A 25,124-nucleotide genomic window follows, 5' to 3' on the forward strand; every position below is an offset into this window, starting at 1 on the left:
AGGAAAGATTAATTTGGAATATGCAAGGTTTATTGTCATAGGACGGGAATTACTAACACCAGACGTAATCAAAATTTTTCAGAAGCTATTTAATTTCCATTGTTATGGATAGCTTTGGCAATACCACTTTATTTTCATTCATTTCTTAAACAAATAACAACATAGCAGAGCACTGAAAATTTTTGTTAACTCATAAAGGGAGAAAGACAAAAGAACTTGCCTTTCAAGTTTATTTTTATTCAATAGACTTGCAGCCTTTATAGACTTACATCAAAATAGAAATATTGAAAACTGAGGCTAGAAATAAGGAAACATGACCATGTTCTGCAGAATTACTTCCCCTAAAGACTAGGAATAGACTTGACTTAGAAAGCTAAAAACAAATTAACAAAAGAAACGTACAAATAAAAACAGCTATTCAACAATCCCTCCCTTAAACTGAAAAAAAAAAAAAAAACTTTGACTTCAGTCTATGTGCAGCTTCTTCATGTTGGATTCTCCAAAGTGCAAATTCCCATTAACTTTCTCAAATATTGGAAGGGAAGCAATTTGAGTGCTTTAGTAAATAGATCAGCCAGCTATTCTTCACTTCTGCAGTACTTCAAATTAATTACTCCATTGTTGAGATCTCTTAAAAAATAATACTTCACATCAATGTGCTTACTTCTTCCATGAAGCACAGGATTCTTGGAAAGTTTAATAGCTGAATTGTTGTCACGGAAAATATTAGTAGCTCCCACTTGCTTGAAATGTAGCTCTTCAAGAATTTTCCTCCACTAAATTGCTTGACAAGCACAAGCTGTAGCTGCAACAAATTCAACTTCTGTAGTTGACAATGTGACGATAGGTTGCTTCTTGGATGACCATGAAACAGCTGCTGTTCCCATCATGAAATTATAACCTGAACTGCTTCTTCTATCATCTTGATCTCCTGCGTAATCACTATCAGTAAACCCATACTAATTTGAACTTTTACCTTTTTTATAAAACAGCCCAAATTCTCTAGTGCCTTGCAAGTAGTGGAAAATTCTTTTGGCAGCTAAGAGATGCATTTCAGTTGGATTTTCCATATATCTACTCATTAAACTCACAGAATGCATTATGTCTGGTCTTGTGGCAGTCAAATACATCAAACTACCAACAATTTGCTTGTAAAGTGTGCTGTCCACTTTCTTGCCTTCATGATCTTTGTTTAGCTTCAAGCCAAATTCAATTGGAGTACTCACTGGATTGCAATACTTCATCTGAAATTTGTCCAAACCACTCGCAAATACTTCTTTTGAGAAACAAAAATTCCATTAGTAGATCGCACTAGTTTAATGCCAAGAAAGTAATGCATCAAACCAAGATCAGTCATTTCAAAATCAACCATCATAGACTTCTTGAATTCTTCAAACATGAGATTATCACTTCCAGTAAATATAAGATTATCTGCATATAAGCAAACAATGAGCATTTTGATGCATGCATTTTATATCATCATTTAGGAGTAATTTTTGCACATAATTTACCCTTATTCATAGCTATTATTTTAGATATTAGTATATATTTAGTCAATTTTGCAATTTTCACTTTTCTTAGTTTAATTTTTTGGAATTCATTTGTTTTGTAGGATAAATTTGGAGAAATTTGATGTATTTTGATCAGAGTAGCCATTTGGAGGAGATTAAAATCGAATTGCAAAAATTTTGAAGTTGAGTAAAAAAATGGCCGAGAGCGACACAACCTGCAGCACAACCGAATTAGCTTATGTCGCAGGTTGTGTCGATCGTCAGATATTCACGCCGAGAGCGACACAACCCGCGACACAACTGACTCGGCTTATGTCGTTTTTACTGGAAAATTTTTGACGTGGCATTTCCGTTACTCCAGCCTTTTTACCTCACTTTCTCTGGATCCTTCCCCCTTTTACCCATTCTAGAACAGTCCCCTTGCCTATATAAAGTGCCCTTTATCACTTTCTTTCCATAGAGAGCAAGGGAGTCATTTTTAGAAAGATAGAAAGAGGGAAAGGGAGGAGCATCTTCTGCATCTTCTTCCAGCAGCAGCAAGGATCAAGTTTCTGCACTTTTCTGCAGAGATCCTGCTGCAGATTTGCTGGGTTTTTCTACCCCTTTTAGCTTACATTTCCATTATTTCTTCATTTCTTCATTTGGGTTTATTTTTAAACAATGATTTGTGAGTAGTTGATTGAGATTCTAGAGATGGGTTTGTAAATATTGATTTGTTTTGTGGTTTTGAACTGATTTAGCCATTTAAATGAAGATTGTTATATTTTGATTTATTGCTTGTGTGCTTATTTCCTTGCTTGATGAATGGGCCCTCATTAAGTTAAGTTTTAATCCTTAATAGATGGACTGAAAAGTGAATATTGGGGATGGATAATCTTGCAATAAACTTTATTTTCTTGGTGTTAGAAATAAGCTAAGAAGATTAAGGGGAACTTTCCAAAAATCAATTAGAGCATTAATTGGGTTTTTGTTAGATTTGAAATACCGTGAAAACAGGGTTTGATTTAATGAAAACCAATTTTGAGATGCTTGAAAAAGGTTTCAAAAATTTAAGAATTGATTTCCCTCAAAATTGCAATTCTCATGTGTTTGGCTAAATTAGGGATAAACCACATACAAACAATATTGAAAATCCAATCTCTAGAATCAATTTAATTTTCATTGAATTTAGATTTAAATCCTCCAAATCTCATAAATAGCAATTTAAATTTAATTCCAATTTAAATCCAATATCTAGAATTACTTTATTTTTTTTAGATTTAATTCTTCTTAATTTCATAAATAGAAATTTCAAATTAATTTTTGGTAATCTAGTTTAATTAATTTTAGTTAATTGTTTGATTTAGCATTAATTCCTTAAATACCAATTTTAATTCCAAATTTCATTTTACATCTTTAATTTTTGTCTTAATTTTAATTTTTAGATTTTATTTTTAATATCTTTTAATTTTTGTCATTCTAATTAGCTTATACTTTTATTTCCAATTTAAGCACAATTCCCTGTGGGATCGATATCAATTTTTAAAACTATACTACTGTGACCCGTGCACTTGCGGACACACCGTATCAAGTTTTTGGCGCCGTTGCCGGGGAATTGTTTGTTTTAAGTTGGATTTTAATTGTTTTAAGCTAATTAGAATTTTTATTTTCTTTTATTTTCACTATTGTTCCTTGTGTTTTTCAGGTACTTTTCTTGTTTATGAGACGATCGAAAAGCACAAGTGATACTGAATTGTTGTTCAATCCTGAAATTGAAAAATTCTGTCGAGCCAACAAAAAGGAATACAAAAAAAGAAAAGAAGCAGAAAAAGAAGAACAACAAATATTTGAGCAAGAGGAGACAATCGAAAATATGGAGAATCAAAATAGAGCTATTGGTGGAGATAATGGAGGAAACGAGCAAAACGGGCAAAATGTGGTTATTAATCAAAATGATCCTCAAAGAAGATCCATGTTAGACTATGCTTTTCCTAGATGTACTGATGTGAGAGATAACAGACCTATTATTGGAGCTAATCAATTTGAGTTAAAAACTGGTCTCATTCAAATGGTTCAGAATTCACAATTTGGAGGTAGTCCACTTGAAAATCCTCATTCTCATTTGAAGAAATTTTTAATGATATGTGGTACACAAAGACAACCTGGAGTTTCTGATGAAGTTATTCGGCTCACATTATTTCCATTTTCTCTTCGGGATTCAAAGATTGGAGTGGTATGTCTCACTTACACAATCTATTATAGCTACTTGGGAGCATCTATCTCAAGCTTTTCTATCTCAATTTTTCCCACCTGGGAAGACCACTCATTTGAGGAATTTGATGGTAGCTTTTAAACCAAGAGATGATGAAACTTTGTATGAATCTTGGATGAGATTTAAGGAGCTTGAAAGGCAATGTCCTCATCATGAAATACCCAAATGGATGATTGTTCAGAATTTCTACACGAGTTACTCCACCATAAGAAACACAATTGATTCACAAGGAGGAGATTTCATGAGAATGACAAGTGAAGAATGCTATGATCTATTAGAGAAGATTGCTCATAATACCCATTTATGGGGAAATCCTAGAGCACTTGAGCCAAAGAAAGCTGGGATCTATGAACTTGACTCAGTTAACTACATGAATGCAAAATTTGATCAATTGACTCAGCTTCTTAGTGATTTTTGCACAAAGGCAACAACCTCAACTCCTACAACTATGCAACAAGTTGCCTTCACAAATGGAACTCAAAGTTGTGGAGTTGATTATTCTTCTTATGGTGATGATTATTTGCAAGAGCAAGCTGCTTATGCAGGAGGTTATCAACAAAAACCTATGGGAAATTCTTATTCTAATATGAACAACTCAACATGGAGACCACAAGCAACTTTTGCTCAACAAGGCCAAAGCTCAAATTATGCTCATAACCAGCAGTTTATGCAGCAGAACAAGCCTCAATTTCAGCCTCAATTTCAGCCCACAAGACAACCACCACCTGGATATCAAGCAAGAGCACAACAATCCCTTCCACCTCATGAACCGAAGCCAACCTTGGAGAGCATGATGGAGAAATTTTTTGCTGAACAAAGCAAGATGAATAACAAATTGGAGGAAGAAATGCAACACATGAGACAAACCATGGATCAATTACAAGTCCACAACCGCATGTTGGAGACTCAATTGGCGCAACAAGCAAGCTCATCAGGAAGCAATTCCTATGGGAAACTACCTAGCCAACCACAAAACCCTCATGAACAATGTAAGTTTGTAACCTTGAGAAGTGGTAAAAAAGTTGGTCAAGAGAGTGAAAACAAGAGAGAAGAAAAAGAGAGCACAAAAGAAGAAAATTCAGTTGAGAGCAAGAAAAATGAAAAAGAAGAAGAAAGCAAAAGTGAGCAAGATGAGGGAGAAAAACCATACATCCCACCTGAACCTTACAAACCCACCCTTCCCTACCCTCAAAGATTCATCAAGCATAAACTAGACAAACAATTTGGCAAGTTCCTTGAAGTGCTAAAGAAATTGTATATCAATGTGCCATTCACTGAGGCACTATCCCAAATGCCAAGTTATGCCAAGTTTTTGAAGGAGATTCTTTCCAACAAGAGAAGGCTAGAAGATTATGACACCATCAACTTGGGAGAGCAATGCGGCTATAATCCGTAAAGTTACCTCCCAAACTCAAAGATCCGGGTGTGTTTTCCATTCCTTGTCATATTGGTGATAATTGTGTGGCAAATGCCTTATGTGACCTTGGAGCTAGCGTCAGCCTAATGCCTCTTTCAATATATGAGAAGTTGAATATGGGAGAATTGAAGCCCACAAACATGTATCTTTCATTAGCTGACCGTTCAATTAAGTATCCGGAAGGCATTCTTGAAAATGTGCCTATCAAGGTTGGGAAATTCTACATTCCGGTGGACTTTGTCATTTTAGATATGGAAGAAGACACAAAAGTTCCTATCTTATTGGGAAGACCCTTTTTGGCAACAGCTGGTGCATTAATTGATGTAAAGGGTGAGCAATTGACACTTAGAGTGGGAGATGATCAAATGATATTCAACATCAATCCAGCCATGAAAAGGAAACATGAAGAAGTTGAGTCTTGTTTATGGTAGACATTATTGATGAGATTGTTCAAGAGCATTTCAGAAAAAGCTACCCACAAGACCCACTTGAAAATTGCTTAGTCCATGGTGGGAGCATTGATGGTGATAATCACAACATAGCTGCTTTTGCACAACACTTGGAGAGTTCTCCACCACATCCTGAAGCCACAATTTTTCAACTTGAAGGAGTGCAAAATTTGGAGATCAAACCACCATCATTAAAGGTAGAGGATGCCCCAAAGGTAGATCTTAAACCTCTTCCTTCCAACCTCAGGTATGCTTTTCTTGGACCAAATGAAACATATCCTGTTATAATTAATGCATCATTGACTAATATTGAGATCGACAAATTGTTGAGAGTTTTGAGAGAATATAGAAGAGTTTTGGGTTATGCAATTGATGATATAAAGGGAATTAGTCCAACAGTTTGTATGCATAGGATTTTCCTTGAGCCAAATAGTAAACCTTCCATTGAACACCAAAGAAGATTGAATCCTACAATGAAGGATGTTGTGAAAAAGGAAATCCTAAAATTACTAGCTGCTGGAATTATTTACCCCATTTTTGACAGTGAGTGGGTTAGTCCTGTGCATGTTGTACCAAAAAAAGGTGGAGTGACAGTTGTTAAAAATGAGAATAATGAATTGATACCCACTAGAATCAAGTATGTGTTGGAGAATGTGCATAGACTATAGGAAGTTGAACAATGCCACAAGAAAAGACCATTTTCCTCTTCCTTTTATGGATCAAATGTTAGAAAGATTAGCCAAGCATTCATTCTTTTGTTACTTAGATGGATATTCTGGTTTCTTTCAAATTCCAATACATCCTAATGACCAAGAAAAAACTACCTTTACCTGTCCCTATGGCACCTTTGCCTATCGAAGGATGCCATTCGGATTGTGTAATGCGCCTGGCACATTTCAAAGGTGCATGATGGCCATTTTTTCTGATTTTATTGAAGAAATTATGGAGGTCTTCATGGATGACTTTTCAGTTTATGGCACTAATTTTGATTCATGCTTGACTAATTTGTCTAAAATCTTGCAGAGGTGTGCTGATAATGATCTAGTGTTGAATTGGGAGAAATGCCACTTTATGGTCCAAGAGGGGATTATTTTAGGGCATTTAATCTCAAAAAGGGGAATTGAAGTGGATAGAGCTAAAATAGAAATTATTGAAAAAATGCCACCTCCAACCACTGTCAAAGGAGTGCGGAGTTTTCTTGGACATGCCGGGTTTTACCGGCGATTTATTCAAGATTTTTCTAAACTTGCTAAACCCTTAACAAATCTTTTGAATCATGATGTTAAATTTGATTTTAATCAAGATTGTATGGTTTCTTTTTGCAGGTTGAAGACGGCCTTAACAACAGCTCCTATCATGCAACCCCCAGATTGGACTTTGCCATTCGAAATCATGTGTGATGCAAGTGAGTTTGCTGTTGGAGCTGTCCTTGGCCAGCGAAAAGATAGAAAACCTTATGCCATTTACTATGCAAGCCGAACCCTTGATGAAGCTCAAGTTAATTATGCCACAACTGAAAAGGAGTTCCTTGCGGTAGTATTTGCACTCAATAAATTCCGTTCTTATTTGGTCAACTCAAAGGTAATTGTTTTCACTGATCATGCAGCAATAAAGTATTTAATGAGCAAGAAAGAAGCTAAATCTAGGTTGATTAGATGGATATTGTTACTTCAAGAATTTGATTTGGAAATAAGAGATAAAAAGGGTGTTGAGAATGTGGTGGCTGATCACCTTTCTAGGATGAAAACTGAAAATAAAGATGATGAAATTGTGCCAATTGATGAGTTTTTCATGAATGAGCAGTTGTATGTGTTGAAATCTGCACTTCCATGGTTTGCTGATATTGTGAATTTCTTGTCTTGTGGTGTCTTGCCACCTGATTTATCTTGGCAGCAAAAGAAGAGATTTTTGCATGATGTTAAATTTTATTCTTGGGAAGAACCTCTTTTGTTTAGGAGATGTAATGATGGAATAATTAGGAGATGTATACCAGAGGAAGAAATGCATGATGTTATTTACCATTGTCATTCCTCTGAATATGGTGGTCATTTTAGTGTCTCAAAAACTGTTGAAAAAGTCTTGACATCAGGTTTCTATTGGCCTAATATGTTTAAACATGTGAGAAATTTTGTAAGCAAGTGTGATAGGTGCCAAAGGGTAGGCAACATTTCCAAAAGAGATGAGATGCCCCAACAATCCATATTAGAAGTTGAATTATTTGATGTGTGGGGAATTGATTTCATGGGGCCATTTCCATCTTCTTATGGGAATAAATATATCTTGGTAGGGGTGGACTATGTATCTAAATGGGTAGAAGCTATTGCTACACCTACCAATGATGCAAAAGTTGTGGTGAAATTTCTGAAAAAATTTGTTTTAACCAGATTTGGTGCCCCACGTGCCATAATCAGTGATGGTGGTAGCCATTTTTGCAACCACCAATTTGAAAAATTGATGAGAAAATATGGGGTAAAGCATAGGATTGCCACACCATATCACCCTCAAACAAATGGCCAAGTAGAAATCACAAATAGAGAAATCAAGCAAATCTTAGAGAAAATCACAATAAGTCCGTAAAAGATTGGTCCCTTAAATTAGATGACACTCTTTGGGCATATAGAACAGCATTTAAAACCCCCATAGGAACTACACCTTATAGGTTAGTTTTTGGGAAATCATGCCATTTGCCCGTAGAGTTAGAACATAAAGCTTATTGGGCCATAAGAGCAATCAATTTTGATTTACAAGCTGCTGGACACAAAAGACTTTTGCAACTTGATGAATTAGAAGAATTGAGACTTGATGCTTATGAAAATGCTAGGATCTATAAAGAAAGAACTAAAAAATGGCATGATAAGCATATCAAGAAAAAGGACTTTAAAGAAGGAGATTTGGTTCTCTTATTCAATTCAAGGTTAAAATTTTTTCCAGGAAAATTAAAATCAAGGTGGTCAGGTCCATTCAAAATTGTGAAAGTTTTACCTCATGGTGCTGTGGAAATTTTTGGTGAAAAATCTGGTAATTTCAAGGTAAATGGACAAAGATTGAGGCACTATTCAGTTGGTGAGCCAATCGAGAAGATAGCAACTTGCTATCTCTCTCATTCTCCATAACATCTTGAGTGAGTATGGTCAAGCTAAAGACCTAAACTTAGCATTTTTGTGCATAATGCCCAATTTTTCTTTCATTTGTTTTAAGTTTTTTTTTATATACTCCGTATTCAGAATTTAACATTGTTCTAATTTCCTTGTGCAGATGGGATGCAATGCATTGCAAGCAAATGAGCATAAAAAAAATAAAATAAAAAAAAAAAAAAAAAAAAAAAACATTTCATGTCTTTATTTTAGTTGCTTAACTAATTAGTATTTTGAACTTGTTTAGTTAATATTTTGCTTGTGTTGTTTTTATTTTACTTGAACCATTTACTTATTCAGTTTTTTTTAGTTCCTCATAAAATACATTTTTATTTTATGATTTTAGTACATTGCTCACTTGCTTTTATGTGCTACTTCGAATTCACACTTGATGGTTACATTTTTGAGCTTAACTTCCTATTTCAACTTTTTGAGTTTAATTGATTTAATGGATTCTATCGTACTGTTTCTTTTGCAATGAGTGCAGCAGCTGTCCAAATTTTATCTAATTAAATTGGCTGCACTTCAATGAGGTAACTCTTGTTAACTCTCCTTGTGTGACTATCAACACATGTAGTGCTATCGCTTATGCAACAGCGAAATAATTTCTCTATGCACATATAGCCAAATTATCCCATTCCTTGCACATTTCTTTTTTAACATTGAGGACAATGTTCATTCTGAGTATGGGGGAGAGGGTAAATTTTTTGCAAAAATTATTTTTCCTTGCAAAAATTATTTTTCTTTTTCATTTGCATATAGCGACACACTCATTACTTCATACTTGTACATATTCACATACATACACTTGCATATAGCCTCATATACTTAGTTACGCATATTTAGTTGCATATAGGTTGACTTGACATTTACACTCATGCATTTCATTTAAAATTTTTGAATTTTTAAACCAGTCTTTGAATTCCATAAGCCACTTATTCAAGCAAACCAACTTGCCTTTAGATGGTTAGTGGAATGAAAGTTCCAGTTGGGTACAAAGTCTTAAGCATTATTCTTTCTCTTACTTAATAGCTGAAAATTAATACATTCATCTAGGTATGCAGATTCTGATTAGTTATTTTGAGTTTTGAGTGTCTGGATAAGCCTTTAAGAAAGAAAATGGTCATTGTCGTCTCACCATTCCTAGAACAAGCATTTTAGATCTTTCAAAGCGAAATTTTTAACTTGCATTTGATAAGAATATGATTTAGGCATTTCTTCATATTTTAAACCTCACATTTAGCCTTAACCTACCTTAATTTCATTTTAACCCTTGCAAACCCCCTTGAACCTTAATTCCCTAATTTCTTTGGAACCCAAATCATTTACCTAGCCATAAAACCTAAACACTACCACCTATCTATGAGAATAATATTTTAGCAATTAAGTGCATAAAATAAAAAAAATAAAATAAAAAAATAAAAAAAAAAAAAAATCTCGGAGGATTGAAATATCTTGAAAAGTGCTAGAGTAATTGTGAAAAGTTGAAAAGGTCACCAAAATATCCCAAAGGTAATTTTGGGTGTGACATGAAATAGGGACACATACAAAATCAAAATAAAATAAAATAAATAAGCATAAAAAGTAGTCCCTTTGTATAATCATTGTGATAAGCACTTGAGATTCATTGTGAATTTCTTTCCTCTTGACTTGATAAAAAAAATAAATAAATAAAAAAAATAAAAAATAAAAAAAAAAAATTGGATGCACTTTGAGTTTCACGATTAATATTATTCTCATATTTTGTTTACCTTATTCCCTTTCTTTGTTAACCACAATCTTACCCTATTTGACCCCATTACAACCCTTAAAAAGACCTAATGATTCTTTGAAAAATGCTTGTTACATTAGTAGAGTTAGATCTTTTATGCTTGCATATGGGTTTGGCAATATAATCTTTCATACATTACTCACCATCTATTTGAGACGCATTGGCTATCTATTTCATTTAGGTTTGTTTTGGCACAATTGACTCTTGTAGCTGGTTGGTATTTGTTGCTTGGGTTGATTGGTTAATTCTTAGCTATTCTGTAATAGTTGAGAGTGCTTGCTTCATTCTTTGTGCTTTTGCTGGTGGGAATTTGGAATGTTGGTGGCTAGAGGTAAGTTGGTAGTTTGGATTAGTGAATTTTTGAGTTTTCAAAGACTGATTCTATTCCCTTCCAAATGAGTTTTAATGAAATTTTGCTTGAGGACAAGCAAGAGTTTGAGTATGGGGGAATTTGATGCATGCATTTTATATCATCATTTAGGAGTAATTTTTGCACATAATTTACCCTTATTCATAGCTATTATTTTAGATATTAGTATATATTTAGTCAATTTTGCAATTTTCACTTTTCTTAGTTTAATTTTTTGGAATTCATTTGTTTTGTAGGATAAATTTGGAGAAATTTGATGTATTTTGATCAGAGTAGCCATTTGGAGGAGATTAAAATCGAATTGCAAAAATTTTGAAGTTGAGTAAAAAAATGGCCGAGAGCGACACAACCTGCAGCACAACCGAATTAGCTTATGTCGCAGGTTGTGTCGATCGTCAGATATTCACGCCGAGAGCGACACAACCCGCGACACAACTGACTCGGCTTATGTCGTTTTTACTGGAAAATTTTTGACGTGGCATTTCCGTTACTCCAGCCTTTTTACCTCACTTTCTCTGGATCCTTCCCCCTTTTACCCATTCTAGAACAGTCCCCTTGCCTATATAAAGTGCCCTTTATCACTTTCTTTCCATAGAGAGCAAGGAGTCATTTTAGAAAGATAGAAAGAGGGAAAGGGAGGAGCATCTTCTGATCTTCTTCCAAAGCAGAAGAAGGATCAAGTTTCTGCACTTTTCTCAGAGAGATCCTGCAGATTTGGGTTTTTCTACCCTTTAGCTTACATTTCCATTATTTCTTCATTTCTTCATTTGGGTTTATTTTTAAACAATGATTTGTGAGTAGTTGATTGAGATTCTAGAGATGGGTTTGTAAATATTGATTTGTTTTGTGGTTTTGAACTGATTTAGCCATTTAAATGAAGATTGTTATATTTTGATTTATTGCTTGTGTGCTTATTTCCTTGCTTGATGAATGGGCCCTCATTAAGTTAAGTTTTAATCCTTAATAGATGGACTGAAAAGTGAATATTGGGGATGGATAATCTTGCAATAAACTTTATTTTCTTGGTGTTAGAAATAAGCTAAGAAGATTAAGGGGAACTTTCCAAAAATCAATTAGAGCATTAATTGGGTTTTTGTTAGATTTGAAATACCGTGAAAACAGGGTTTGATTTAATGAAAACCAATTTTGAGATGCTTGAAAAAGGTTTCAAAAATTTAAGAATTGATTTCCCTCAAAATTGCAATTCTCATGTGTTTGGCTAAATTAGGGATAAACCACATACAAACAATATTGAAAATCCAATCTCTAGAATCAATTTAATTTTCATTGAATTTAGATTTAAATCCTCCAAATCTCATAAATAGCAATTTAAATTTAATTCCAATTTAAATCCAATATCTAGAATTACTTTATTTTTTTTTTTAGATTTAATTCTTCTTAATTTCATAAATAGAAATTTCAAATTAATTTTTGGTAATCTAGTTTAATTAATTTTAGTTAATTGTTTGATTTAGCATTAATTCCTTAAATACCAATTTTAATTCCAAATTTCATTTTACATCTTTAATTTTTGTCTTAATTTTAATTTTTAGATTTTATTTTTAATATCTTTTAATTTTTGTCATTCTAATTAGCTTATACTTTTATTTCCAATTTAAGCACAATTCCCTGTGGGATCGATATCAATTTTTAAAACTATACTACTGTGACCCGTGCACTTGCGGACACACCGTATCACATTTTTCCTCCATCTCCAATTTTAACAAAAAGTGTATGCTCATATGGACATTTTCAAAAACCTTCTGTTAAAAAATAAGCCTCAATGCGACTATACCAAGCCTGTGGGGCTTGTTTTAAACCATAAAGAGCCTTTTTTAATTTATACACTTTATGCTCATTTCCTTTCTTAATATAACCAAGAGGTTGATCAACAAATACCTGTTCCTCCAAGTTTCCATGCAAGAATGTGGATTTGACATCCAACTAGAAGATAGGCCATGAATTTTGGTCTGCCAATGCGATCACCAATCCAATTATGTCATGTCTTGCAACTGGGGCAAAAACTTCTTCATAGCTGACCCCATACTCTTGCTTGTATCCCTTAGCCACCAATCGCGCCTTATACTTGTCAACTTCACCATTTTCTCGTATTTTTGTCTTGAAAACCCACTTTACACCAATGGTTTTGTGCCTTTTAGGGAGGTCACACAGCTCCCAAGTATTATTTCTTTCGATGGCTGCAATTTCATCATCCATTGCCTTCTGCCACTTTGATTCTTTGACAGCACTTTCAAAAGTTGCAGGGTCACAATCTAAAAATAAAGCAAAGTGAGTAATGGGATTTTCAATTTCATTAATTCTAGTTACCTCATAATCTTTCATCCCTGCGGGCCTTTTTCGAGCGCGATGAAGAGATTGAGCTACTACATCACTAGTTGCTTTAGTTATTGGTGAAATTTCTTCAATTGTTGGAATTGAACATGATGAATTTTCAGAACTAGAGACTGCTGGAGTTGGCTGCCCATTTTCTTCAATGTTAAAATTAGAACTGACTGGAGTAGGCTACTGCCCATTCCAGTCCCAAGTGCTTTCTTCATAAAAAATAACGTCCCTGCTGATCACAATCATGTTTGTTAGTGGATTGAACAATTTATATGCTTTGGATGTATCACTGACACCTAGGAAGACACACTTTTCACCCCTATCATCAAGTTTCTTCCTTTTCTCATCTGGGACATATGCATAAGTGATGCAACCAAAAATTCTGAAGTGATCTACTGCTGGTCTCTGTCCACTCCAAGCCTCTTCTGGTGTCATGTTTTGAGCAACAAAAGTAGGGCTTCTGTTCAACACGCGGATGCTCCAATTTACTGCTTTCGGCCAATAACTCTTTAGAATTCTCCCTCTTGCCAACAAGCTTCTCACCATATTAAGAATGGTTCTATTTTTTCTGTACGATGCACCATTTTGTTGTGGTGTATAAGTAGCCATGAGCTCTCTTCGAATACCATAAGCCTCACAAAAAACCTCAAATTCTTTTGAGCAATATTCGCCACCATGATCAGTATGGAGAGTTTTAATAGTTTGTCCTGTTTCATTTTCAACGCTTGCCTTGAAGCTTTTAAATGCACTAAAAGCTTCTGATTTTTCTTGCAAAAAAGAAACCCAAGTTTTTCGAGTATAATCGTCAATGAAGGTAATTAAGTATCTTTTACCCCATTAGAAGCTGGTTTTACCGGCCCGTAAATGCTAGAATGAACAAGCCCCAAGATAGTTTTTGCTCTCCAAGACTTTCCTTGAGGGAATGGAGAACGGTGTTGTTTGCCAACAACACATTTTTCACAAACTCGGGAAGGAGTAACAATTTGAGGAAGACCTGCCACCATATTTTTATGCTGGAGAGTCTTTAATCCACCAAAACTCAAGTGACCATAGCGAAAATGCCATAGCCATGAAGGGTCTTTCACTTCATCCACCAAGCAAGATCGAATAATTTCAATCTTTAAAGGAAACAACCTGTTTGAACTCATTGGAATAACAACTATAGCTCCTTTAGTAGGATCATATATTTCACAAGCATCCTTCTGAATAGGTATTATATAACCCTTCTCCTGCAATTGACCAGCACTTAACAAATTGCTTTTGAAGTTAGGAACATAGAGGACATTAGAAATCTTTCCTACAAAGCCATTCTTGGTTCTTATCTCAATATCACCCTTTCCTAACACATTCACAGTAGAATAATAACCAAAACTTACTGGAGAATGAAAATCTTCATTTAAAAAAGAAAAAGAAGACTTACTTCCACACATGTGGTTACTGCAACCTATATCCACATACCAAACATCAGACACAGGTTCTTCACTAGCTTGAACAACCATCAACTAAGTTTCCTCTTCATTTTTTTCTGCAAAATTTAATGTCTCTCCCTTTTCTTTGTTGTTAGGCAGCTTAGTAAAACAATCAGAACAATAATGACTCAATTTATGACATCTGAAGCACTCTACCTTAGATTTGTCAAACCGTTGATCATCCTCTGCCTTTGATTTGAACCTGTTCATCATCAGCTTTGAAGTAGCTGCTGCCATCTCTGTTGCCTCGTACTCCCCTTCTACTACCTCTACCCCTTCCTCTAGAACTTGTAAGATGAATAGAGGTAGAAGCCTTTAGGGCTTGTGTTACAATTATTTAATTGGAAAAGTTATGTTTTTATTGAACTTCAAATTGCAAATATATAGAGTTACAGCAGAACTGAAAATAGCTAAAAATTCTGCTATCATAGCTAAAAAATCGTGACCTCTACTGCCACTATTTGCTTAACAGATATATAAAATATCTTGCTGAAAAACAGCTAAAGACTAGGACAAACTAAAGACCAGGACCACTGCAGAACAGGTCATGATCCACTTGTCAACATTTTCCTCCTGGATCAGGAACTGCATACTCCCAGCTTCTCCCTGAGAAATTCAAATCTGCTAACATGAAGTGACTTTGTAAATATGTCTGCAATCTGATTTTCTGTTTTGCAGTACACTAACATCACTTCACCATTCTTCTGGACTTCTCTTAAGTAATTGATGCGTCCCAACCGCAAGTGCACGGGTCGTACAAGTAGTATAGAAAAATATCGATCCCACGAGGAGTTGTGTTAATGATTGAATTTTTGATATAAAAGTTGACTAAATTGAAGTATTTATGAAATTAAAATAATGAATTAATGGGTAATGGAGTATGAAATCTAAATGTGCAAATTTAATATTCTATTCAACAATGTATTAATTAAACTAAGATTTGCATCAAATTGAAATAAGCAAGTTCAAATATGGCAATATTTAAAATGGCAAATGATTAAATTCGATTAGAAATTAACAATGGTAAAAAGGCGATTCCGGAGTTCGGGATTTCATATTCAAGCTATTTTGGGATTTTCCCTAGCTAGCCCAATCCATGAAATTTATGGGTTTAAAGGAGATTAATTCTAAAATCCTTTGAAAACTCTTTCGAGTGAGACAAAGAGTGCCTTAATTAACTTAATCCTACTTTCGTGGAGTTAAAATTAACCAAGACCCATTAGGTTCTTTAATCAATCTATTAAAACCCTCTTAACCTTTAGTCTATTTCTAGATCTAAGTTAATTAAGTCCAATTTCTTGATTAACTATCACTTGATTTTCTCCTTTCGGTGCTTCAACCAAGGATTAAGAACATAACTTAATGGGGCCCTTCATTAAGCATGTGAATAAGCACACAAGAAATGGATTAAACCTCATAAATTCATTAAATTGGGACTAACCCAGTTCAAATCCACAAAAATAACTAAAATATTACATCCCTTACTCCAGAATCAAAAGTAAACTACTCACTATCCATAATGCTTACAAGATATGATGAGTTTAAATGGAAATAAAGCTTTAATCTAAGCTAAGAAGTAAGAAATTAAACACTAGAAATGTAGAAAAATGTAAAGGAAGGAAGAAATCTGCAAATCTTGGTTAAAAATGGTGTGGAAGGTGAAAATGACTCCTCAAATTCTGCCTCTCTTCTCCTCTTCTTCTTTTCTCCTTTGCCTCCCTTCTAAAATGAGAAAATGGGACTATTTATAGCATTTTTCTGACATGGAGCCCTAAAATGGTATGTTCTAGGAGGAATTATTTGAGGGAATCTCCTGCCAGCTCATTAATGAACTCTTCATGGGACTGCATAAGTGGACTGCATAAGTTATGCAGTCCCTTATGCAGTTTTTGGCTGGTTCTGGGTCACTTATGCGAAGCTGCATGACTTGGTGCATAGGTTATGCACAATTTCGTGAATGTGCATAAGGGAGGCGAGAATGTGCATAAGCTATGCAGTCTCCTTATGCACATTTCGGCTGGTTCTGGAACAGTGATCTTTCTCCTTATGCAGATCTGCATAGCTTATGCGGCAAGTTATGCACAGTTTGGTCAATGCATATTTCAGCTTGAAAACTTGTTTTTGACATCTTTTTGCTGTAGAAGACACTCCTCAATGGCAAAATTCTCTTTAGTCCTTCAAAAACACCATTTTTCCTACAAAACAAAGTAAAAATTACAAATTAATCCAAAATTGATAATTATGAAAAACTAACTAATTAACTAATAAAATTAGCTAAAAATGACTAATAATCAAATAAAAATGGTTATGAAATTAAACCTAAATGATTATGCAAAATGTATGCATCAGTAATAAAACTTAATATTGAAATGCTTAGTCCTTCCATGGAACACTGGATTTTGAGATATAGCTATGGCAGCTTGATTATCAACAAATATCACAGTGCTGTCATCTTGTTTCAGCTGTAAATCCACCATAATCTTCCTGAGCCATAGTGCTTGATTAGCAGCAGCTGTTGCTGCTACAAATTCTGCTTCAACTGTTGATTGTGCCACTATTTCTTGTTTCTTTGAGCACCATGAAAAACACCCTGATCCAAAAGTAAAACAATAACCAGAAGTGCTTTTCATATCATCAAAGGACCCTGCCCAATCACTGTCAGAATATCCATGAAGCTTGAAATTCTGACTTTTGCTGAACTTGATGCCATAGGTTTGAGCTCCTTTGAGATATCTAACAACACGTTTGGCTGCCATTGTAACACCCCCGTTTGCATAGCCTGGTAGATTTCACTGTTCCGGTGACCGGTGTCGGTCCGAACAATTATTGGGATTAGGGCCACACTTAAAACAACTAGAGAAACCATAAATACAAATAATTAGTAATATTTAATTAGTTAACTATAAATAAGAAAAACAGAACATAAGAGGTTAAACAAGCCGAGAGTCACAGCGATGAGTGACCTCCTTGGGAACGACTGGGAAGTCATTTTAAACTCAAATTTCGAACCGTAAAGAGTGACGCTGCGGTCCTTAGGACCCTTATGAACATAGTGGAAAAGAGAAAATCACGAAAAAGAACTGTTAAGCCAGTCAAATAATTAGGTCAGGGGGCCGGAAGAAATATTGGATTATTTACAAACCGGGATGAACCGGCGAAGGGCAATTTGGTCAATTGACCCCGAGAGCTGACTCCTGACCTAACTGTCAAATAAAAACGGAGAAAAGAAAATTTCGGAATCAAGAATTAAATTAAAGAACTAATAGAAAAAAAAAAAGAAAAGAAAGAAGTTAGAAAAGTCAAAGGTGATGTCATAAAGGATTAATTAATTTATTTTATTAATTTGGGATTTTTGGTCTTCAAAAAGGGGATAAGATTAAAGAAAATAAAACAAAAAAAAAAAAATAGAAAAGTCTTCTTCTTCTCCCTTGTTTGCCGCCCCATCTCCTCCATAAGCTCCCATGAAAAATCTTTCCTTAAGCTTACATTAAGCTTAATTTTCTTCACCTAATCAACATAACTCCCACCTAAAAACTTCATTCTTGCATCTTGAAGAGTATAGAAAGGAAGAATAGAGGAAAGAAAAAGTGTGAAGTTGGAACAAAAAGTGAAGATTAGAGGCTTCACCTAAGGTTGGTATTCTAATCTTCAAATTCTATTTTAAGTGCATGCTTATTACCTAAAATGAGCTTAGAATTCATTAAATGAAGTGAAAATATGGGGGAAGGACTATTAGTGAATTTTCAACCAGCCTAAAGGGAGTATGAATTGCATGAATTTAATGGGTTTGAATGAGTTTAGGAACCATACTTAGTTGAATGATTAGCATTAAAACCATTAAATGTAGTTAAAGGCATGAGATGAAGGAGATTAGGGTTTGGAGGCTAGGGTTTGTGAACCAAATTTTGGAGAAATGCTTAAATGATGACTTTGGTCTATTATGAGATGAAAAATGGTCAATAATGACCAAAAGAGATGTGTGGGAATTGTTGGAATGAAAACCAAATTCGTAGGTCAAATGGTCATGCTACTGGCAGCATGACCAAACCCACTTTGAAGGACCAAAACTCAAATTTTACGAATCCAATTGATATGCCACCAATTGGAGATGAAAATAGACATAAAATAGCACAATTTTCATTAAGGAACCATGGCCAAAAACTGACTAAAACTTGGTGAACCAATTGACCAAAGTGAAATGAGAGCAGGCTGCCACTGCACAAACTGACCAAATGAACAGTAACTGTTCATTTGGTCATAACTCGAGCTAGACAGGTCAAATTGACCTGAAATTTGGCCAGGGGTTAGAGGAGATATAGATCTAAAACTTTCATGAAGAACATCACCCCAAATTATGCCATTAACCCATTCAAATTATTGAGCAAAGTTGAGTTACCAAACCTGCAACTCTGCAGAATTGCCATTGAGCAGTAAAGTTCCAATGGCTATAACTCTTTCTAGAAAACTCCGATTTAGGCGATTCTTGAACCGATGGAAACCTAAGACATAGTAGAACATTTCATGTGAAGAAAATTAGGCCAAATTATGAACTTAACTTGACCAAATTACTGAACAAAATTGGATCAAAATCTGCCAGAACCCAAATTCTCAGCATGAACAGTGCACGTAAACAGTAAACTTATTTTGGCCATAACTTGAGCTACAAAACTCCGATTGAGGTGATCCAAAAATGAGAATACACTTAAGACGATAAGGAACATTTTCTATGAAGGAAGTTTTATCAAATTCCAACAGTAGATCGACCAATGGAACAGTGCAACTAAGTGCACCAAAACCGAAAATTGGCAATTTTGCCAAAATGACCTAAGCTTTGAAAAAATGACCAAAACCAACAAGTTTAATGACCAAAATGTGGTATATGGGTGAAGTTGGAGTTCCCATACCTATTAAGCCTTAGAAAGTCAACTATTTGACTTGAATAGTGCAGTGAATAGTAACCCGAAACACAAAATTTAAAGAACGTCGAATTTAGCACGTTAGAGCTTGGTAATTGTGAAGCTAAATTTATTTTGGATTTATGTTAAGTTCTAAGTACTGAAACATTGTAAAATTGTGTGTTTCAGTTGAAAAGAATATCGGGAAGGAACCCGAGGAACCGAGTCGAGGCTAAGGGACGACTCGTTTGAGGTTTGTGCACAACATCACTATGCTTTAAAATGTGTTGATAAAGTGAATGAAATATGTATTTTACATTTGCTTTGAATTATTGAGAATTTATTTGTGACATTAGTTATGATGTTTTGACTCAAATTGTTGGAAGTTATTGTGTATATTTGAAATGACAATGTTTAACAAATTGTTAAGATAAGTTTTGAAACCACAGTATCATGACCATATATTTGAACACCTCACTAACACGATTAGTGGGGGTAATTAGTTTCGAATTTTGATTCCTTCTCTGGAGAAGTGTTGAGGTGTGCCAGTAGAAGAGGATGTGAATGGATATCCATATATTTGAGCTAGCTAGCCTTGTGATGTGATTTCTCTTTAGCCTCTGGCTATTGAGATTCTATTTGTTTCGAATGGCATGATCTAACTGTGGGTTTTATGAAATGTGTTTTGATACTTTGAAATGAACCTAGTTTGCATTAAAATCTCATAATTTATGTTTTGTGTTTAATGCTCATGTTTAGTCAAATTTTTGAATAAATGTGATTTAAGTTTTGCATAAAGATTATTTTAGTATGTTGTGCACCACTGAGTCCTAGTACTCAGCGATAGCTTCTATTGCTGTCGTAGATACAGAGACTAGAGGAGCAGCAGACTGAGCTGCTGAGGATTGAGGATCGTTCTGCTTTGAAGCTATCGGGTATAATTTATACCCTGATCGTAAATATTTATTTTGATGTATGTAATGCACAGAAATGTATGGACATGTGAAGATGGGTTTTGAGCAGCTTGTACAAAATCTGTATAAAATTTGTAATAAACTTTAGTTTGGATTTTCTTAATGTAAATTTTTGTATGATGTATACATAAATTGTTATCTTTAAAGAAATATGAATGTATGAAATTGATTAACTGTACCTTGAGGACTATTGAATTTTGAACTTGAGAAATTTATTGAAATGATTGTGAAATTGATTGAGTTTGATTGTGAAACCAAAGTAGTGGTTGAGAAAAACTTTTAGAAGTGCTTTTTACAGGTATTTGAAGAACGGTTTTTCTCAAAATACAGAGGAAACTCTGTCAAAATTTTTATAGAATTTGCGAAAAACTAAAATGGACCAAAAATATTAACTAGTTTTAATTTTAACTAAATGGTTTAAGTACTTATTAGAAAATGCTCACCACTTATCAAAAAGAAGAAAAATGTTTTAAAATCCCTTGTAGGGTACTTAATGAGTTATCGGTAGGTGAAGTTCGGTAGTTCATTAGGTATTCTACGGGATCATGTTATGCCTTACAGAGGGGTAAGGTGTGACAGCCATCATGTGCAATTTGCTAGCACAATTTAGAAACCTGGATAAGACACTTACAGGATACAAGATGTCAGGTCTTGTTGCTGTAAGATACATTAAGCATCCAATCAGGCTTCTATACACTCCTTCATAAACTCGTTCAGCTCCATCTTCTTTCTGCAACTTCTCCTTTTGATTCATCGGAGTGCTCACACTCTTGCATTCATCCATTCTGAATCTTTTCAGAATTTCCTTCAAGTACTTCTTTTGGCATATAAAAACTTCATTCTGAGCTTGCTTGATCTCCATACCAAGAAAGTAATTCATTTCTCCAAGATCTGTCATGTCAAAGACCTTCATCATCTCCTTCTTGAATTCTTCAATCTTTACAACATTATTTCCTGTGACAAGTAAATCATCTACATAAAGAGAGATAATCACAATGTTAGAGCCAACTTTCTTGACATACAGAGTTGATTCACTTAAGCTTTTTTCAAAGCCTAGCTTCAGCAAATGATCATCTATCCTGCTGTACCAAGCTCTTGGAGCTTGTTTTAGCCCATAAAGAGCTTTCTTTAACAAGCAAACCTTTTCTTCATGTCCTGGCACACTGAAACCTTCTGGCTGCTCAACAAAAATTTCTTCCTGCAATGAACCATTCAAGAAGGCTGATTTCACATCCAGCTGAAAAATCTTCCATCCTTGTTGTGCTGCCAATGCCAACAACATTCTGATTGTGTCCAACCTTGCTACTGGAGCAAAGGTTTCGGAGAAATCCACTCCCCACACTTGTGCGTAGCCTTTCACTACTAACCTCGCTTTGTGTTTGTTCACTGAGCCATCAGGATTAAGCTTTGTCCTGAAAACCCATTTCATTCCAATTACTTTTCTGTCTTGAGGTCTTTCTACTAGCTCCCATGTCTGATTCTTTTCAATCATGGACAGCTCCTCCTTCATTGCCTCTATCCAATTTTGGTCTATTTTCGCTTCCTCATATCCAGCTGGTTCAAAAACAGCAACATTGCATCTTTGATAAATATCTGAGAGTGTCCTCGTTTCCCTGACAGGTTGATCATCTACAGATTCATCAGGAACAAGAGACATAATCTGCTTTTTGGTTTGAGACTCCTCATTCCAGTCCCACTGTTCATGTTCAAGAAATTGAACATCTCTGCTGGTTATAATCTTCCCTGTCTGAGGTTGAAAAATTCTGTAGGCTTTCAAAACTGAACTATAACCAACAAAAATTCCTTGCTCAGCCTTCTCATCAAGTTTGTCTCTCTTCACCTGTGGAACATGTGAAAAACATAAACAACCAAAAATTTTAAGATTGTTTAGGTTAGGTTTGACACCATGCCAAGCTTCAAATGGAGTCTTCTTTCCCACTGCTCTTGTAGCGACCTATTCAACAAGAAAATGGCAAGATTTCTTTATACGCCCAAAACCTTTTTTGAAGATTCTTCTCATGTAACAAGCACCTAGTCATCTCCATAATGGTTCTGTTCTTCCTCTCACTAACCCCATTTTGCTGTGGAGAGTAAGGGACAGTGAGCTGGTGCTCAATTCCAGCCTCTTCGTAAAATAAATTGAATCTTTCTGATGTATATTCAGTGCCATTATCCAATCTAATGACCTAAATCCTGCAGCCACTTTGGTTTTCAATCCAGTTTTTGAACTTCATGAAAATTCCAGCAACTTCCGATTTAAACTTCATAAAGTATATCCAGCACATTCTTGTTAAATCATCAATAAAAACTATGTAATACCTGCTGCCATTTAGTGAAGGAGTTGATTGCAGACCACATAGATCAGTATGGATTAGCTGCAATTTCTCTGTAGCTCTCCATGTAGACGTTCTGAATGGAAGTCTAATTTGCTTCCCAAGCATAGAAGCCTTGCAGCTTGTGAGATGCTCCTCCAGGTTTGGTAGACCTCTTACAAGATTATTTCTTTGCATGAACAACAAAGCTTGATGATGAAAATGCCCCATCCATTTGTGCCAAGTGTCTGTGGAAGTGAGTTGACATGAAAATGCCACTTGCTCCTCCTCCAAAGGATTCAGAGAAAAACTTCTTTGCCGCATCTTAATTCTGAATAATTCTTGATCGCTTGGATCAAAGATCAAACACATTTTATCTTCAAACAAAAGTTTGAATCCTTTCTCCAGTAACTGTCCCACACTCAGCAAATTTTGATCAATTTCAGGAACATACAAAACTTCAGAGATTATTTTTATACCTGAAAAACTTTCAATGGCTACCGTCCCCTCTCCTTCTACTGTGATGTATTCTCCATTTCCAATTCTGACCCTTGAACTTGCAGATTTGTCGAGCTCTCTGAATTGCTCCTCATTATTGGTCATATGGTTTGTACAACCACTATCAACAAGCTAGTTTTTGCTTGATGTCTTTGACGCGAAACATGAAGCAACAAAGAGTTGTTCTGGCTCTTGTTGAGTTGCAACTTGAGCCTCACCCTGCTGCTGTGTCTCCTTCTCTTTGCAAATTATCTCTGCATGCCCAAGTTTCTTGCATTTTCTACATCTCATGTCAGGTTTTCTCCAACACTTGTAGTGAGGATGATTCTTTCTGCCACAATATTGACAAGGAGAATATTTTCCTCCTTTGCTGCTAGTGTTGGAGTTGCTTTCGATGTGCATTTTAGGCGACTGCTTTGCTCCTTTCTTTCCTTTCCACTTCTTGTTTTTGTCTCCAGAATTTTGCTGCCATTTGGCTTGCAAGGCTCCCTCAGTAGTTCCTTCTTGCCTCATCATTCTTCTTTGTTCCTGTGCCTGCAGTGCACTTACTAATCTCATCAACCGATCTTTGTGAGATCTTTAGTGTTTTCCAAAGAAGCAATGGTTGCCTCATATCTTTCAGGCAAGGATACAAGTATTTTTTGAACAATTCTATTGTCAGTAAGTTCAGCTCCAAGTATCCTTACCTTATTTGCAATGCCAGATGGCCTTTCTACATACACCTTGACGGTTTCTGATTCCTTCATATGCTACATTTCAAATTCTCTAACCAGATTCAACACCTTCATTCCTCTAATTCTTTCATCTCCTTTATACTCATTCTTGAGAAAATCCCAGATAGCTTTAGCTGAGCCAAGCGACATGATCTTGCTGAAGATGGTAGGAGAAACTGCAGCAAAGAGACAATTCTTTGCTTTGGATTTTTTGGTCTTTTTCTCCTTGTGTGTTTTGATCTGAGCCATTGTTGGATTTCCTGGTAAAGGAGGTACCTCCTAATCTTCCTCTACAGCTTCCCACAAAATCACACGCATCCAAAAAAGCTTCCATTCTCACTGCCCACACTTGGTAGTCTTCTCCATCAAACACTGGTGGAGCCACTACTGAAAAAGAACTCTCACCTTCCATTTTCAAAGGTGTTTTACAGAAGCAAGATTGGTTAATGTTTTGGGTAAACACTCAGTCAAAAAACTCACAAGTCTCTCACAGGTCCCTTAAGAAAATAGGGCTCTGATACCAATGTTACAATTATTTAATTGGAAAAGTTATGTTTTTATTGAACTTCAAATTGCAAATATATAGAGTTACAGCAGAATTGAAAATAGCTAAAAATACTGCTATCATAGCTAAAAAATCGTGACCTCTACTGCCACTATTTGCTTAACAGAAATATAAAATATCTTGCTGAAAAACAGCTAAAGACTAGGACAAACTAAAGACCAGGACCACTGCAGAACAGGTCATGATCCACTTGTCAACAGCTTGCTTCTCTATAGTTGAACTACGGCTTATTTTCTGTTCATGGACTAACAAGGAGCTTTGGAGTTCATCAAGAGAGAGTGAATCTATGTCTTTAGATTCTTCAATTGAGCAGACAACATAATCAAACTTTGGTGTCAGGGACCGCAATATTTTCTCCACGATGGTGACATCCTCCATCTTCTCACCATGGAATCGCATTTTGTTGCTTATCTCCATGGTTCTAGCATAATAACTAGTGACAGATTCACCAT

At 35.2% G+C, this 25,124-nt stretch overlaps 1 non-coding gene across 1 annotated transcript; it reads right to left on the reverse strand.

Moving 5' to 3' along the window:
- Positions 1-3,814: 3,814 nt before the first annotated feature.
- LOC131180410 (small nucleolar RNA R71) lies at positions 3,815-3,921 on the reverse strand. The gene has a single exon (XR_009149185.1). It is a non-coding gene; the product is annotated as a small nucleolar RNA R71 (small nucleolar RNA).
- Positions 3,922-25,124: the final 21,203 nt, after the last annotated feature.

Source organism: Hevea brasiliensis, chromosome 5 (assembly GCF_030052815.1).
Source record: "Hevea brasiliensis isolate MT/VB/25A 57/8 chromosome 5, ASM3005281v1, whole genome shotgun sequence".
Classification (NCBI taxonomy): domain Eukaryota; kingdom Viridiplantae; phylum Streptophyta; class Magnoliopsida; order Malpighiales; family Euphorbiaceae; genus Hevea; species Hevea brasiliensis.